General features: G+C 39.5%; 1 long non-coding RNA gene across 1 annotated transcript; it reads left to right on the forward strand.

The window, feature by feature from the left end:
* The first annotated feature begins 7,723 nt into the window (after positions 1–7,723).
* Positions 7,724–16,130, forward strand: LOC128627410 (uncharacterized). The gene is made up of 3 exons (XR_008391605.1): positions 7,724–7,867; positions 13,719–13,791; positions 15,746–16,130. It is a non-coding gene; the product is annotated as an uncharacterized LOC128627410 (long non-coding RNA).
* Positions 16,131–17,249: the final 1,119 nt, after the last annotated feature.

The following is a 17,249-nucleotide window of genomic DNA, read 5'->3' on the forward strand; positions in this document are numbered from 1 at the left end:
AATAGGGTACAACACAGAACATTCTCTTTCTCACAGTTTTGAAGTAGCAGGAGTAACAGTGACCAAGACGAACCCAAAGCACTGGGATCTGGAGCCATTACACTGAGTTAACAATCAAGTACTGATTTTTTATGGACACTTGGAGAGTCCCTAAGACTTGCAAAACACTAGCATCCCTGAATCCAGGTGGGCAGGGTATATCAATGGGACTGAGATGAATTGTCTTCAGCTGGTGAGAACCAAGACGTTTGGATTATGTGTAGATGAAATCATTAAGTACTCTCATTGCTCATTAAGTACTCTAAGTGCTATTGAAGACTCATATACTTTCCCATCTGAGACTGGGAGGTAACCCTGAAGGTTAGATAAAGGGAAGGAGAAATATAAAGAAAGAGGAAGTTAGAAAAAGGAAGGCTCAGGTTTTTTAAAAGAACTCTCTTATAAATGAAAAAAATTAAAGCTGCCTTTAACTCACACTAAAGTTCAGAAATCTCAGTCCATCAACAGGAAGAATCCAGAAGGATTCAAAGTCAATAAACCAGCACAAACAATTCTTCACAGCTCCGTTGTCTTTCAGTCTGGCCCCAAGTCCTCCTGACACAGGTGCCAGGAGTTCTTTTCCCTCTGCCTCCCTTCCTGCTTGTCTCCTACCTCTCATCTCTGGGTCCCAAATACCTTTGTGGTTCAAGTGCAATGTCTTCTGTCCTGGAATCTCAAAGTCTCCTGAGTGGGACACCTGCAGAGCAAACATCTCTCTTCTTAACACTGACCATCTTATGTGGCATAACTCAATAGGCTATTTTGCTAAAAACACACACACACACAGACAAAAAAATTACCCCCTACATCCCATGTAGGGAAGGATGGGGAGGGACAGAGAGTCCCATCCTTACCCTGGCAAGGGCAGGGACAAATGAAGAGGGGGACAGGGAATTCCATTGTACCCAAAACAACTGGGATAGTACTTGTGAGTCCCTGCCTTTCCCTTGCTTTTTCAGCCATAAACTTTGCAGATACCCAACTTATAGCCTTGTCCATCCAAGAGTTCACATCCAACAGTACCTAACTCTGGTAGTTAATCTCACACTACCACTGAACCTGACACTAACTTCTGATGTGCTGTTATCATTGTGTTCATTTACAATCTTTATTAACCCCATTGGTTCTCTCCGCCCTCCAGCCGTGAGCCACTTGGTACCCAAGTGTTGGTCTTCCCATATTTTAAAACCTAGCACTCAAAATCTGGCATGTGAAGATTCTCAAGAATGAATGAACAAATGGAAATGTGATAGGTAGCACAGGCATATCTAATTTAACTCTCTCCCTAAATTCTACTAAAACTACAGTGAAGAGATTCAAAACAAATAAAGAGATAAACCTATAAGAACGGGGAAAATAAAGGGGAGACCATTTTTTAAATGTGGGAAGCTGGAAAACAGATGGATAAGTGGTGTCTAACTTAACAGAACTGGAAAGCTGAATCCTAAGGCAGCAGTGGTGAAAGCCAAGAATGAATCTTATCCACACAGCATTACAAAGGCTCATAAATGAATGGCATCAGATACCCTTGGAAGTGGAGTGAAGAGACAGATTAGTGAAGAGCTGTTTGAGGAGCAGTCAGTCTCTGTGCCCCTTCTTTTCTATAGGCTTCTGTGCAGTCATCTCCCTCAAACTTGGAGACCCCCAGGCACAGTGGTGGGGAGTGTAGCAAACAGGAAAATTGAATGAAAGCATCATGAATGTAGAGACCTCAGTCTGCTTCCCCCACACGGTTTCCAAATGGCTGGGAGCGAGGTATACACTCGCTGAGAGGAGACAGAAAAACTTCTCTGGATCTGGTAGATCAAGACATAGTCTTAACCTGTGTAGTGCTTGTGTGTAGGAATCATGATTTTCAGTCCTCGTTCTGGCCACAGCACTTTAGCATGCCAGTCCATAAGAGTGGCCTATGTCCCTGGAAGGTTCTACTTCTTCTGAAAATATGTTAGTTTAGCCCACTTTGCATGTATGTTATACCTACAATCAGAAGTATTGGAGTAGCATAGAACATAAGTGCATCAATCATATCTCGGACCGACATATTAGGATTCATTCAGTTAAAGCCCTGAGCTTTCATGGCTCAGTGACACTGGTTCCCAGTGCAGGGAGTACTATCCCTTCACTTTCCTAACCCTGGAAGGCCAAGACTCTGGCCAGAAGCTGTGGGCCTCATTTCCATGAGTTCCTTCATACCACCTCCAGGCCACAGTGACGGTTTAGGTTGTTGCTAGGGAAAGAGAGAGAATCCACACTTACAAGGTGACTGATGAGACATGGAAGACACCACCAAGAAGGTAAGGTACTATGTGTGGTCGTCCACCCCAACCCCAAAGAAATATGTGTGTGGTATTGCCACGTACAAATAAAGAAGGTCTAGTTTGAGTAGATTAAATAATTCCATATTAGATCATCTTTTTGAAAGGCTATCTCTGATTGATTTCCACATTAATGCAGAAAGCCCATGGAGTGTTGAAGGGTCTTAGACCTCCATCATTCAGACACAAGCCCAGTCAAATGACTTTGCATGGAACCTCTGTATTGACAAGCCTCCCAGCCAAGTCATCCTACAGTGCACTTCCCAACCAGTGCACTAAGACTCACTGCGGCACCATGTCTCACTGTGAGACATTTTGAACTTAAAAAGGAAACAGCCATTTCTGTTGCTCACCATGCAAACTACTATTAAGTTCCTTGGACCCAGCTACCTAATAAAGAAAGTATCGGGCATTTCTTTGGGCCTAGAAGTGCCATGATTAAATGATTGAGATTCTAGGGGAGCCAAAACCAAGAAAATTTGGGAATCCTACCCTAGAGGGAAGTTCTCAGTTCAGTTGGCCTGCCCATCTCACTGTTCAGAGCCTCTAATAAGCTTCTAATCAGCAGATAACTGAGAATATCAGACACTGGATGAAAGTCCCTAACATGAAATACAGAGATAAGAAAGCACACACACAAAACACACAGGGAGTCTACCTGGGAAGAAACCTCAGGAACAAAAGGATGGAAGGGAGGAAAGGAGGAAGGGAGAGAGAGGGAGAGAGGGAGAGAGGGAGGGGGAGGAGAAAAGAATCAAGAAGTTTCTAAGGATTAAAAGGATATCCTTTTCCCTTTCCTATTTATGCAAGGAGTCCTTTGCTAATATCACATACACATATCTAATCAAATGTATTGTAAGTGTAGATAATCTCTGATAGTTGCAAAATCTGAACCATGTTCAATACATCTCTCAATATTTCAGTTAGTGCCTGATACCCAAGCTTACCTTGCCAGGCTTTATAGATAATTAACTAAGACTGATATTCTACCAATCTCTGCAGTGCCTCCAAAGGTATTGTAACTGACCTTTTTATATTCCCTGATGGTCTCCTTCCCCTATGTCCATGAAAATGTTCTAACTATTTAGGGAGGAATTCCTGCAAGTCTGTGTGTGCTTCACAATACAAATACTAGTCTTTGGATCTTAGGTGGGCTCCCAAGTAGTTGCACAAGTTAAAGAGCAACAATAACAAACAATAATTGTAATTTGTGACCATAGGGACATAAGCAATAACATTGTTAAAATCAGATATGCTGCCTTCATGTTACACTATTGCCATCATTTTATTTAAAAATTCCATTTTTATAGATTAAACACTGTGTCTACCAGGCAATTATGGGTATATTTTTGTATTCTAAGGAAAATAACAACAAAAAGAATGTTTGTAAGAGGGTCATGTTGCTCTCCTGTTTTTTTCACAGATTGGACTAAATCACAGCAATTAGTGTAACGGAAATGTTTACAGCAATCTCTGATGGCGGTTCCACTAATGCAATGATTTCGCTCAAGCCCAGTACAACACGAACACGTATCATTAGGATGAATCAGAATCAAAAGCAAAGCAACTTTTTGCTTACAGTAATTCAACATACATCATCTCATCAGCAATGCCAACTATAGAATTAAGGATATACAATTAGTCAATCAGACAGTTCCTGAATTAATTAATTAGGCACAGAAAATCAGCAAGCAAGGACAGGACTACATCCAACAACAGACTTCCCACTTTCAGCAATCCTTTTCATTATTTTTTATCTAGTTATCCACATAAATCACAGGGTTATATCGTTGCTATATTTTATATAATGTTATATAAGTAGATATAAAATATATTGTATGTATTATATAAAACACCATATATAATTGTATCTATAATCTATATATTATACTATTGCGTGCAATGTTATATAATATACAAGATTAGACAATACCATAAATTATTATATATCTTTCCCATATGATATTAGTGATTAGGACACATCTCAGATCACCTTTTCCAAAATTCTTACATTAGTAGCCACCACTTCAGTATCTCATAAATTCGCACTCTAAGAGGTTACTTGTCTTTTTTACTTCATCTGAGAATTATTTGTTTTGTTCTCTGCCTGGCAAAGCTATGTTTCTAACAATGCTCATGGGTCCGATCAACTGCTGCCAATGGAACTATGCATAGAAACAGGGTTAAGTGTGTTTCTCCACCAGAAGCAGCAATTCAGTTATGTTGAGGCTCAGATTTTAAGACAAGGAGTATTTCTAAAACTAGAGAGGAACACTGTATAATGATAAAGAAGAACTAAAATGTCAGGAGTGGAATCTATGAGTATATGAATGTTCACTATAAAATTCTACTTTTCTATGTTTGAAAAATTTCAAAATATAATGTCAGAAAAATACATGGAATTGAAATGTATGACAACATTAGCACAAGATAGAAGGTAGTAAATGAAGTTGGTGTTCTTAGGTCTTTGCATAGCCAAGCGGTGAGAGTAAAATTCACAGTAGAATCAAATAAGTCAGAAATCTGTATTGTAATTTCTAGGGTAAGCACTAACAGAGTAATGGAAGATACATAAATTAGCTGGGTGGTGTAGTCGGACAAACTGAATAATAATAAATCTTCTCAATTAGTCCCAATGAAAGTAAGAAAGGGAAGAAAGAATCTAAAACAACTGAGTTAAATAGAAAACAAATAATAAAATGGTAGACAGAGACCAAATATATCGATATTTATTTTAAAAATAACCAAACACTTCAACAAAAGGACAAAGTTGGTAAGACTCAACTTTTCAAAATCCTTTGCTGCTTATAGAAAATATATTTTAAAAATAAGGACACATTATGGCTATAAGAAAAAAATGGAACAGTATATACTAGACGAACAATAACCAAAAAGAACTGGTGTAGCTATAATAATATCAAAGTAAACATTAATACAATAAGTGTTAATAGCAACAAAGAGTGGCTTCATAATTATAAAAAGAATTAATTCATTGGAAAGATGTAAGAATTTAAAATTTTATGTATTTACCACTATAGTCTCAAATTATGTAAAACAAGAATGGGCAACACTACAGGTAAATAGCAAATTCACAATAATACTGAGAGGCTTTAGTAATTCTCTCTTAGAAGCTAGCAGAAGAAACAGACAAACTGTAGGGATATAGAAGATTAAAACAACATGAAACAATCTGACTTACTATATAGAAAACAGTGCGGCCAACAACTGCAGAATTCATATACTTTTCAAGGACACATGGACTACTCACTAAAATTTAAATTTGCCTGGCTATATGAGCATATCAAAATAATTTTTAGAAGATTGAAATTATACACACCATGTTCTCTAATCACAATAGAATTAACCTAGGAATCAATCACAAAAAAGGTAAATATGAAGATCCTCAAGTATTTAGAATTTAATACCCTTCTAAAATTAGTAAGAATTGAAGGGGAAATCACAATGGAATTAGAAAACATTTTGAATTGAATGAGAGCAAAAATGTTATATAAAAAATTTTGAGATGCATTTAAAGCATACTTCCAGGAAGAATTATATTGCAACTCATTCTAATGCAAGAATTATCAAGTCAAGTGAATTTTGTACAAGGAAGGATGACTAGACCCCTGGGACATAACTGAGTCTAGAAACAGACCTACATAGAAGCAACCACTCGATTTATACCAAAGATGCCCCAATGCATTGGAGAAAGATGGTCTTTTTAATAATGGTACATAATCTACTGAAAACCTATATGAAAAATGAATTAACATTGACTTCTTCCTCATACCTGACATTCACAAAAATAAACTTCAAATAGGTTGTACAGCTAAATATGAAAATTAAACAGTAAGGTTTAATCTAGGAGACAGCATAGCAGAAAATCTTCATGAACCTGGTGTAGGTGACATGATAGAGAAGAAAAAAAACCAAAAATTAAAAATAAAAACCTGGAAAATTATACTCTAAAAGTCATTAGTGGCAAAAGAACTTTTGATGCAATGTTGTGAAATACTAATTATAAAAATGTACCCTCATTAATTTAATTTTTAAAATATATTTGTATTATGTTATATACATAGAAATAAAAACAGATAATCACCAAAATATTAATAGTGGCTATCTCTGTGTGACAGGTGTGGATAATTTTTATTCTCTCTGCTTTTCTGTATTTCCAATTCTCCTTACATTGGCATATATTATTTTTACTTTCACTGAAAATGATATGTAATTCCTCTATGGTTGGAATGTTTGTGCAGTCCTCCCACACCCACATTCATATGTTGAAGTCCTAATGTCCAATGTGATGGTATTAGTAGGGGGAGCTTTTGGGAGGTTCTTAGGTCATGAGGGCGGAGTCCTGCTGAATAGGATCAGTGCCCACGGAGGAGGCTCCGGAGAACTCCTGGCCTCGCCACCACCTGGGGACACAGCAGGAAGGCACTGGCTGGGAGGAAAGACGCGGGCCCTTACCAGAAGGCAACAGCGCTAGTGCCTTGATCTTGGACTTCCCAGCCTCCAGAACCCTGAGAGAGAAATGTTTGTTGTTTTGAGCCACCCAGCCTAAATAGACTAAGGCGATCCCCCTATTTTAAAAGTAACAATTTTACTGACCTCAAACTGTGTGGGATTATTCTGATAAGAAAAAATCAGAGACAAGGACTTACTGGTGGATGAACACATGACCAAGTCCCAGGGAACAGCTCAGTATTCAGGTTAGGAAACCAATCTATACAGGCATTTTCCAATTGTTTAATCAGCAAGAATCATTCTTTAAGTAGTACATTTTCCAAAGGAAATCCACATTTCATTATAAAGATAGAACAAAATATCTATGTTCTCATCATCCAGGGGCAAGTAATGTAGGGGACAACATCAGAATTTGGCAAATTTATACAGAGAAATCACATTCTATGGCAGAAAAAAAAGTGTTCATGAAAAGTGGGTAACCCAGTTTCACTCCAGGTTGTGACCCCACTGCGAGGTGCCTGGCCTCAGCCCACAGTTACAGCATTTTCTATCAGGACCTTGGTACCAGAACTGCACATGGGGAGGAGCAGAGTTAGTTTGAGGACTCAGTGAACGGAAGTGTCTAAGGGGATGATCTGGGGAAAGAGGAGTAAAGGAAATGCTTTCTGCCCAGAAGCTGAAGCAAGTAGGGAAGGCAAGGAAAATATGGGAACGCCAGGAAACAAACTGAATCCTGTTCCTCACTAGGGAATACATGGGGGTTTTAAATACAGAACCACAAACTGCTAAGAGCCAATTTAGAGGAAGTTGTGAAATCTGCCCAAAGTCCACAGTTGGTAAATAATTGAGCTGAGATCTGAACAAAGCCTGTGATCTCCTTATGGCCCAAACACCTCCCAGGAAACAGAGGGTGAGCAGGATGTCCCCCACCGGGACACCGGAGGGATCACAGGTGTCTCAGCATTCCTCTCCCACCATCCGAAAAATCCCAGGAGAAAACATGACTGAACAATCTCCCAACCAGGTGTCTGTAAAAACAAGAGGTAAGAAAGAAGGAAAACCAAGGCAGTGTTAGGATGTATAATTGGGATGATCAGTGTCATGTTTTAAGACTCTGCTCTCAAGAACAGAGGGGCCTCCATGCACGTGGTGTGGGTGGGGGCAGGGGGGTGGAGCTCGGTCATTGTGTGTTAATGTCCTCTAAGGTTGCACAACACACAGCCTTACAAATGTGCAAATAAGCTGAAACTCTGCAAGAGTATATCACAGATTATTTCTCAAATATCTGCTTAGAGTAAACCATGCAACATGCAGGTAAGAGAAATAGAAAAGAAAGGGATGGCATAACTTCTCTTGTCAGGGTACCTGCTGGAAAAGGGAAGGTACTCTGAGTTTGCTGCCAACATAGGGAAGTGCCCAAAGTCCTTGCAGGCTGCTTTCCTCGAGGCATCAAAGGAAGCCCAGAGCTGACAGGAGGTCCCGCATCGAGGACAAATGGCCAGGACGTCTACTCTCAGACGCCTGCAAGGGTTCTCCTCACAGGGGGACCATGGTAGGGGAGGATGGTGGGACATTCATGTCTCAGTCCCAAAATGCCACCGTCCTCCACACAGCACAGTCGGTTCCCGGACCTGTGTCACTGCCTGACTTTTAACACTTCCCCCTGCGTTGGCTTTATTTCCCTGTCTTGTAGCTTTCTGAGTTAATCAAGGGATAATGATTTTTAGTTGATAGTTTCTGTGTTTTTCAAAGTAAATGATAGTTAATTGCCTAAGTAATAAGTACATAATAATAATGCCAAAAATACAGGGCCTTCCTTGACTACGAGCCCCGTCTTACCACCACCAGCATCACCGCCCAGTTCCATTCCCCTCTCCAAGGTCGGACACTGTCATCAATCTGGTATAAAGTTTGGTCCTTTCTGGACCTTTTTCAATGTATTTAAAAGATATATGTAACCATAAATACATACTTATATGGTGATGTCATTTACACAAATAGTGTCATGCCATGCCTATTGTTCTCCAGCTTCCTTTAGTCACTAAAACAGGGGTGTCAAACTCATTTTCACCAGGGGCCACATCAGCCTCATGGCTGCCTTCAAAGGGCTGAAATAATTTTAGGACTGTATAAATGTAACAACTCCTTAACCATCAAGGAGTTGAAAGAACATTCAGCCCTTTAAAGGCATCTGTGAGGCTGATGCGGCCCCCGGTGAACATGAGTTTGACACCCTGACTTCGCGCATCTGTCTTGGGAGTCTCACTGGCAGCGCACACCGATCTACTTCATTCCTGGTAACTGCTGTATACTTAAAACGGCGGCCTGGCCTGCGGTACCGTGTTTGTTCAGTCACTCCCCCACTGCTTCCGTCTTTACTATCACAAATGATGCAGTAATGAGTGTCCTCGTGTGTAAAAATTCGGGCATGTGTTCAAGTCTTTCTTTGGGACAAATGTCTTAAGTGCAACTGCTATAAATTATAACATCTTCAACAAAATTATCTTCCCCCCAAGGCAAAACCAATTCACACCCTCACCAATCATGACAGTGTGTGTTTCTCCCAGTCTTCACCATCACTGGGCATTTTTGGGTTTCCAGGGACCCCATGGGCAAAAATAGTGTTTCCCACTTTCAGTTTTAATTTCCCTGGGTACTAATGAGGGTAAGAGGTAATTTTTAAATGTCTTAGTTTTATTTTGTTTTGGGGTTTCCTGTATTTTATTCTTTTGTTTTTTAATATATTTTATTGAGTATGCTATTATAGTTGTCCTACTTTTTTTCTAGCCTTTATTCCCCTCCACCCTGCACCCACCCTCCCAAAAGCATTTCCTCATCTTAGTTCATGTCCATGGGTCGTACGTATAAGTTCTTTGGCTTCTCCATTCCCACATTATTCTTAATCTCCCCCTGCCTATTTTGTACCTACCAGTTATGCTTCTTATTCCCCATACCTTTCCCCCATTCCCCCCTCCCCATCCCTGCTGATAGCCTTCTATGTGATCTCCATTTCTGTGATTCTGTTCCTGTTCTAGTTGTTTGCTTAGTGGGTTGGTTTTTTTTTAGGTTGAGTTATTGATAGTGTGAATCTGTTGTCATTTTACTGCTCTTATTTTTTATCCCCTTTTTCTTAGAAAGTCCCTTTAACATTTAATATAATAAGGGCTTGGTCATAATGAACTCCTTTAACTTGACCTTATCTGGGAAGCACTTTATCTGCCCTTCCATTCTAAATGATAGCTTTGCTAGATAGAGTAACCTTGGATGTAGGTCCTTGCCTTTCATGACTTGGAATACTTCTTTCCAGCCCTCTCTTGCCCATAAGGTCTCTTTTGAGAAATCAGCTGATAGTCTCATGGGAACTCCTTTGTAGGTAACTGTCTCCTTTTCTCTTGCTGCTTCTAAGAGTCTCTTTTTGTCTTTAATCTTGAGTAATGTAATTATGATATGCTTTGGTGTGCAACCTCTTTGGGACTCTTTGAGCTTCCTGGACCCCCTTGAAGTCTATTTCCTTTGTCAGATTGGGGAAGTTCTCCTTCATTATTCATTCGAATAAATTTTCAATTTCTTGCTCTTCTTCTCCTTCTGACACCACTAGGATTCAGATGTTGGACCATTTAAAGTTGTCCTGGAGGTTTGTAAGCCTCTCCTCATTTTTTCTGAATTCTTGTTTCTTCATTCTGTTCTGGTTGACTGTTTATTTCTTCCTTCTAGTCCAAATTGTTGATTTGAGTCCTGGTTTCCTTCCCTTAACTGTTGGTTCCCTGTACATTTTTCTTTATTTCACTTTGCATAGCCTTTACTTCTTCCTCTATTTTTGCAACCAACTCAACCTTTCCTGTGAGCATCCTGATCACCAGGATGCCTAGCCTGCCTAGCCTGGGATACCGTATTTATTCAAAAAATATATATATATATTCATCTTCACATGCCTTTTACATAGTAAGGGGCGCAGACATAGATATTAACCAGAGTGGGGCAACCCCCATTACTTCATTGTGGCACCGTATGTGGGGAAGGAGTCCAAGAGGGAACAATGTTACTTGCTCGACTCTCACCCTCTCCACCCTGGCTGCCAGTCTCCACCCCTCCTACCAGTCTGGATGAATGTTTCTTCTTTAACTTCTTGGTTGCCAGACTTCTCTTCAGTTCGATTTTCTGGCAGTTCTGGTTATTTTTTGTCTTTAAATTTATTGTCATGCTTTTGGTTGTGCAAGGAGGCAAAGCGTCTCTACCCATGCCTCTATCTTGGCTGAAGTCTTTCCTATATTTTATTCTATTAGATGGTTTTGCTTTTTCCCAATTAAATCCATGGTCCATCTGAAGTTTATTTTAACTGCATATTTTGTTATAAAGAAAAACCCTAATTTTTTTTCCAAATAGGAAGTCAATAATCTGCCCATCATTTATTGAAGGTTTCTTTTTTCCACAGTGATTTAAACTGCCATCTAAAATCTATATAAATTTTCACTTATCACGGGTCAACTGCAGAATTCCCTATTTGCTTCCACTGATCTATTACTATAATAGGAATTGTTTTAATTACTAAAGCTTCATATTATGTTTAATGTCTAACAGGGCAATATTGATGTTTTGTATATTTTTTTCCAGATGACTTTCAAAATCAACTTGAAAAGTTTCTCAAGAAAACCCCATTAGGATTTATTTAGAGTCTCTTTTCTGTCATTTAGTTAAGTTTTATAGCTTACTTAATAGAAATCTTACATAGTTCTAGTTGAACTTCTAAGTTTTTGTTTTTGCTTTTTGGCTGGGCACATATTTACATCTGATATGACTTTGCTCTTTGCCAGTTAACTACTACCCAACCACAATACAATAAAATTATTATTTTTGCTAGATAGTTTCCAAAATTTACTCAATCACCATTAAATTTGTATAGATTGTGCTGTTCTGTTTCCTGGATCTACATTTTGAATTCATTTGGTCTGTAAACAGCATAAGAACATTACTAAGTTTTCTTGACTGTGTTGAGTGACTGGCAGACCTGCTTCAAGAAACTTCCCACCCTAGACCTCTTCTGTACTGGGCTTGCTACCTTTTCCCAACCAAAGCAGCAATGCTTCTCCTATTTCATACACAAGGGTTCTATATCCATTTCATGTGAAAGCAAACTCCCCTGTTAAAAATTTTTTTTGAAAACCATTGTAGTAGATGATTTTCTAATCATTATAGTAGGAAACACTGGAGACAAAGGGGCAATTTGGAAGAAATTCAAGACTGCCTACTAAAGACACTGCTGGCAGGGCCTACAGACACCCCTGGGACCCATTTCCTTGCAGAGGTTCATGGTCTACAACCTGCAGTGTTCCTCAGCCTGCTAACTGGACTTCACCTGCCACCCCCTGTTCTTAATTGCCCAAATCTCAAGATCTGCCCTCATTCAGCAATGTAGAGCTTCAGCATTATAAGTTTTCATGAGACAGTCTAGTCTCTTCTTCAATGCCTACCAAAGGTTGGATGCTACTAATGATATTTAGAAAAGACTATATAAGAATGTGTAGATATAAGAATCTACAGCTCATCAAGAACTCTCAGATTTGACCCTTGGATGGGATTACACAGCTATAAGAATAACTATTTGGACCTTGTGAATACAGCTCTGAGAAAAATCACTACACTCAACTAAATAATGTACTCTGGTTTCGATTTAAGGTCATTCCAAGAGTCAATGAGTGAATGAATGAACAATCAAGTTTAAAGAGAATCAATTTGCAAAGCAAGAAGCTATAGTTTTGTCACTGTGGTCAGCTGTATTTAAAAGCTATTAGAAAAGGAACCAATGAACTTAGCCTCTTCTCAATTCAGTTAAATTCTTCACAGCCAAAACAAAATATAATTACTAGAAATACCTCAGCATTAGTTGGAAAGTTTAAGTATCAGAAAATATTTATTCAACATAGAAATTCTCCAATTAAGTAGTATTTCTAGCTTTAACACTCCAAGACGCTAAAACTTCAAAATGAATATTCACTGCAGAGGGCTTGCTTTGTGTTTAATAAGAGTGACTTAGCCAATTTTATGGGTTATGTAAAATTCTGGATTTTCTAACAAAGGTGTAATAAAAATTTCAGGATAGATTTACTTCACAATTTAGACCTTTGCATTGAACAACTGCATTTTTTATTAAGTCATAAAATAACAGGTATGTGAAAGGTGGCTACAGGAGTTATCCATTTCTCTCAATGGAGAAATGAGCCAGAATAGAAGATTTTACTAATCACTTACTACATTTCTTTAATGTATTTATGGAACTCCTTACTCAATTCTGATGGAAAAAGTTGGTTCCCCACATACACAAAAACAAAAGAAAAAGGGAGGAAGCGGCAGTAACAGAAGCCAGTCCCTTTGACAATATAAAAGGTTATCTTCACAGATACCCTACATACCTGTGCTTAAAAATAATTTTATATAATTATTATAATGTTCTAAAAATGGTAGAACCATCGGCTAGAATGTTTCTTTCCTAGAACTTTCTGTGGGTGAGAGAGGCTCAGCTCCCTGTCACTTCCAGGAAACCCTCATCATATAAAGATGTGTTTCTACGTTTTTTCACAACAGCTCTGCTCTAGCCCACTTGGGGAAGAGGGCAGGGTGGAAGGCAGTAGCTGCTGTGTTTGTGCAACTCTCTGGCTTAAATCAAGACAGATTTAATTTTTTGGTTCATTATTATGCATAGTCTTCCAGATTATTCTCTTAAGGGTGTTGTATAAGTTTTTAATACTGCATTATTTTACCAGATAGTTTTGTCAAGCTATGAAGAAGGACTTTTCTCTGTAGTGCAATACAAAAGTTTTATAGGGCCCATTTTATAGTTTTTGTTCTTTTTGAAGAGCTAATACCTGACCATTTCTGATATATATTTGGTCTTGACAGCTCGGGTGGACACATAACTCATCAGAGGAAGCCCGAAGTTCTTGGTGTCCAGCCTCTCTGCCCCAGAATGCACGTGAGTAAACTGCTTACTTGTGGTTGCACGAAGGCCCTGCACGAGGGACGCATAAATCAGTAGGCATGGGGGTTTTCAGACATTTGGCGTGGAAAATAGATTAGTAACTCTGTTTTATTGCAACTTTTGTTTCAGTATCTGCCAGGGGATTTCTGGAACATGCTAAAAACAAAACCCTTTCTAGCATGTGGCTGAGGGAATAGACATTTATCCAGTTATTAACATTCCCTGGCTCTGAAGGATGACAGAAACACACAAACACACTCAATTCATCATCCTGCCTGATATTTTTAGATTCAAGAGAAAAAAAAAGGCTGAGAAGTTTCCCATAGGAGAAACTGCAGTTATGAATGAGAGCCCTATGGAAGGCCTTGCTCTACCCCCTTGACAGCCAGAGTGCCGCTGAGCAAGACCCAGTGTGCGGACAAGGGACTCTGCAAGACAAATTTCCTCCCATGTGGCATAAGGCATTTTGCTTTCCGAATTTATTAAAATTGGAAATTAACTAACTAGAAAGCATTGAGGAAGTGAAGTTAAGCACAGTAGCTTTTTTTCCAAGGTACGGTGATGAATCAACAATGAAATCAGAATCTTGACTTATGTCATGGAAAGAACCCGAGCCCACTTCGGTCCCACGACCTGGTCGGTTCAGCAAATTTTTGAGTTTAGTCCACCCCTTCTTTCTGTATATAAGGGACTGCAACTCAGAGTGGCCAAACAATATGCCGGATATCACCACCCAGCTAATTAGCAGTTTGGTGAGACAAGAAACTGGGTTTTCCCTGAACCCTCTGAACAAGTGAATGTCCAAGGTGGAGCTGAAGGTCACCTCTTTCCGTGGTCCCTACTCCTCACACAAAAGCAGTTACAGTTCCTGCCATGCTAAAATTGTATTTTCCCCCGTCTCCCTAGATTTAAAGCCTATAAAAGACTGCGTCAAGTTTTATCCATCTTTTGATATCAGCTCTTACCATAACACCTAACACGCTGTAGTATAAAGTAATGCTTCTTATAATTGCAGCTAACTTCTACTGAGCCCCTAGTTCACGTCAGGCCTCTGCTGCCTCCTTAGTGCATGACCTCATTTGGTCCCCACAGTGTCCTTGGAGGTAAATACTATTGTTGATTCTGCTTAACCAAATGTGAAATAGAAGCTCAACAGGGCAGCGTGCTGAGGGACTGGCAGAGCCTAGACTCCTTTTCCGTTCTGTCTGGCTGCTCAGTCAGTGTGAGTTCAGTGAGTGAATGAGGGAGGCAGCTCAGTGTTGGCCACCTGCACTTACCCCATGTTAGCTTTGCCACTTCATAAGTGTCTAGATTAGAAAAACAAAGCCTGTGGCTCCTCTCACTCCTCCAGCACAGAGAGGAAGGTTACGCATGTGGAATGCATAAGACTGGGGAAGTGTATCAGAGCCTCCCAGTGAGTGTAAGACCCCTGGACCGCTTCCATTTTTTGAGGCTCTCAATACAGTAAAATATGAATAAATGCCAAAACAGGGTTACAAAAATAACAGCACATTTTAAAGGTTTAGTCCTGGCAATGAAGCCTTGTGACTATGCATAACCTCATTTGAGGATAATGTCTAAATGTACGTTTCCAGACCCTTCATAAATATGAATGCAGGGTCTAACGGTCTTCTGATCCCACCCTGGGATAAGCCCCCATTAATCCTAAATTTACTCACTGAGTTCCTTTTGTGGAGTTGTGATGAAACTGTTTGCTATTATTATTCCAATAAAGCATTTACTGTACAAAGTACCTTACAATGACTAATTATGTTGAGTGGTTATTTCTGCCATTGAATATCATGGAAGCAACAAAGAAAAATATCTTTCTGTCATATAAAGTTGCTGTCTACCCCTTGCCCATTTGACAAACTAGACATACAGGTGGTTGTCTCAGTAGAAGCAATAGAGGCGTAATGAATTGCTAAACTTTCTTCTCACAATGCAGATGTCACAGGTTACCCCTTCGGGAAGAATGCAATGCCACAGCTACAGTACAGCATCTTGAGCACCCAGAAAGGTGTCATTAAAATTAGTATGTGCAGAATGTAAGTACTTTCTACTCTATGAAGAAAAGTCTTTGAGAGACAACTGTTTTATTGACTCCTAGTTGATCTTGGAATTATTCAGCAATGCCAGGACTTTCTCTGCAGGTCAGCGAAGAGGGTTTGAATTACCTTTTTATAAATTATTATTCAAAAAACTTACTTGTTGTCCACATTTTCGCTTTGGACCTAAACTAGTTGGTGTCCAACTAATATCAGAAATTCTAAGTCTCGTCTCATTGCAACTATGTTGAATGAATTCATGTAAGTTATTTTCCTCTTCTCCAAAAACTGTAATATTTTCCATCTCCTCAGAAGTAAAACAACAAAGACAGTTTATGATTTGTTAGCCTTTCATTCATGTCTACCAAAGACTGAAAGATGCCATCCAATTCTGATAGCCCCAGTTCTGTCCCACTTATTGTAATTAACCTTGACTTCCTACAGCCAGAACCCACCCACACAGGTGCCTTTTTGTAGGCAAACTTGAGCAGCAATTAGTGCTTAATGTATCCTTTTAAAAAGAAGCACCATCTTCAAACCATCTATTTAGTTATTCAGTAAATATAATGAGCACCTACCACGTGCCAGGCATATCAGAAATATGTTATTTGTGCTCTGAATTGAAACTGACATTGCACTTTCCCATAGAAATATTGTCACTGACATTGTTACTCTTAGACACACACAGGTAGGGGGCTCTGCCCAGAATTCAAGACTCAGGTTCCTGGGCATTAGAGTCCCTTCTGATACCTATGACTGGCCAAAGCCGGCAGCACCCACTGGGCAGGCACCCTGAGCCCGGACCTGCAACTGTATGAGCCTAAGTCCCCTTTTCTTCTTGGGGCTCTCCACACTTCTATTGCTTCCACATTATGGTGTTGACCAGAGGCACCCGTGACTCCAGAGCTCACTCCTATGGGGTCAGAATGTCGCACGTGGGCTCTGGTTCTTAGAGGGTGGAATGCCAAATGCACAGTATCTTCTGGCCAGTGTGGGGTTTTTATTCTACTGTGATGATCAGATGAGACTGGACAGTAGAATCATGCTGACACTCTGGTTTGTATAACTCGCGCTGCTTATACAGACAGGTGCCCCACAAAAAAACCTGGGACTCTGTCACACCATAGGTCTGTGCACCGAATCACCTAATTGTTATAATAATAGGTTAGGTGTCCTTAAAAATGCGTTATAATTTTAATTTACATCTTAGTTGAGGGTTAAATTTATAAGCTAAGGATATAAGTCATCAACAAGCCTAGGAACCTACCTTATTTATAATTTTTAGGATAGGGAAATGCTTTCTTTTTTAAGATATTATTTATTTTTAGAGAGAGGGGAAAGGAAGGAGAAAAAGTGGGAGAGAAACATCAATGTGTGGCTACCTCTCACGTGCCTCCTACCAGG

The sequence above is a fragment of the Artibeus jamaicensis genome, unplaced genomic scaffold, assembly GCF_021234435.1.
Source record: "Artibeus jamaicensis isolate MK-2021 breed Jamaican fruit bat unplaced genomic scaffold, CSHL_Jam_final contig_391, whole genome shotgun sequence".
In the NCBI taxonomy this organism is placed as follows: Eukaryota; Metazoa; Chordata; class Mammalia; order Chiroptera; family Phyllostomidae; genus Artibeus; species Artibeus jamaicensis.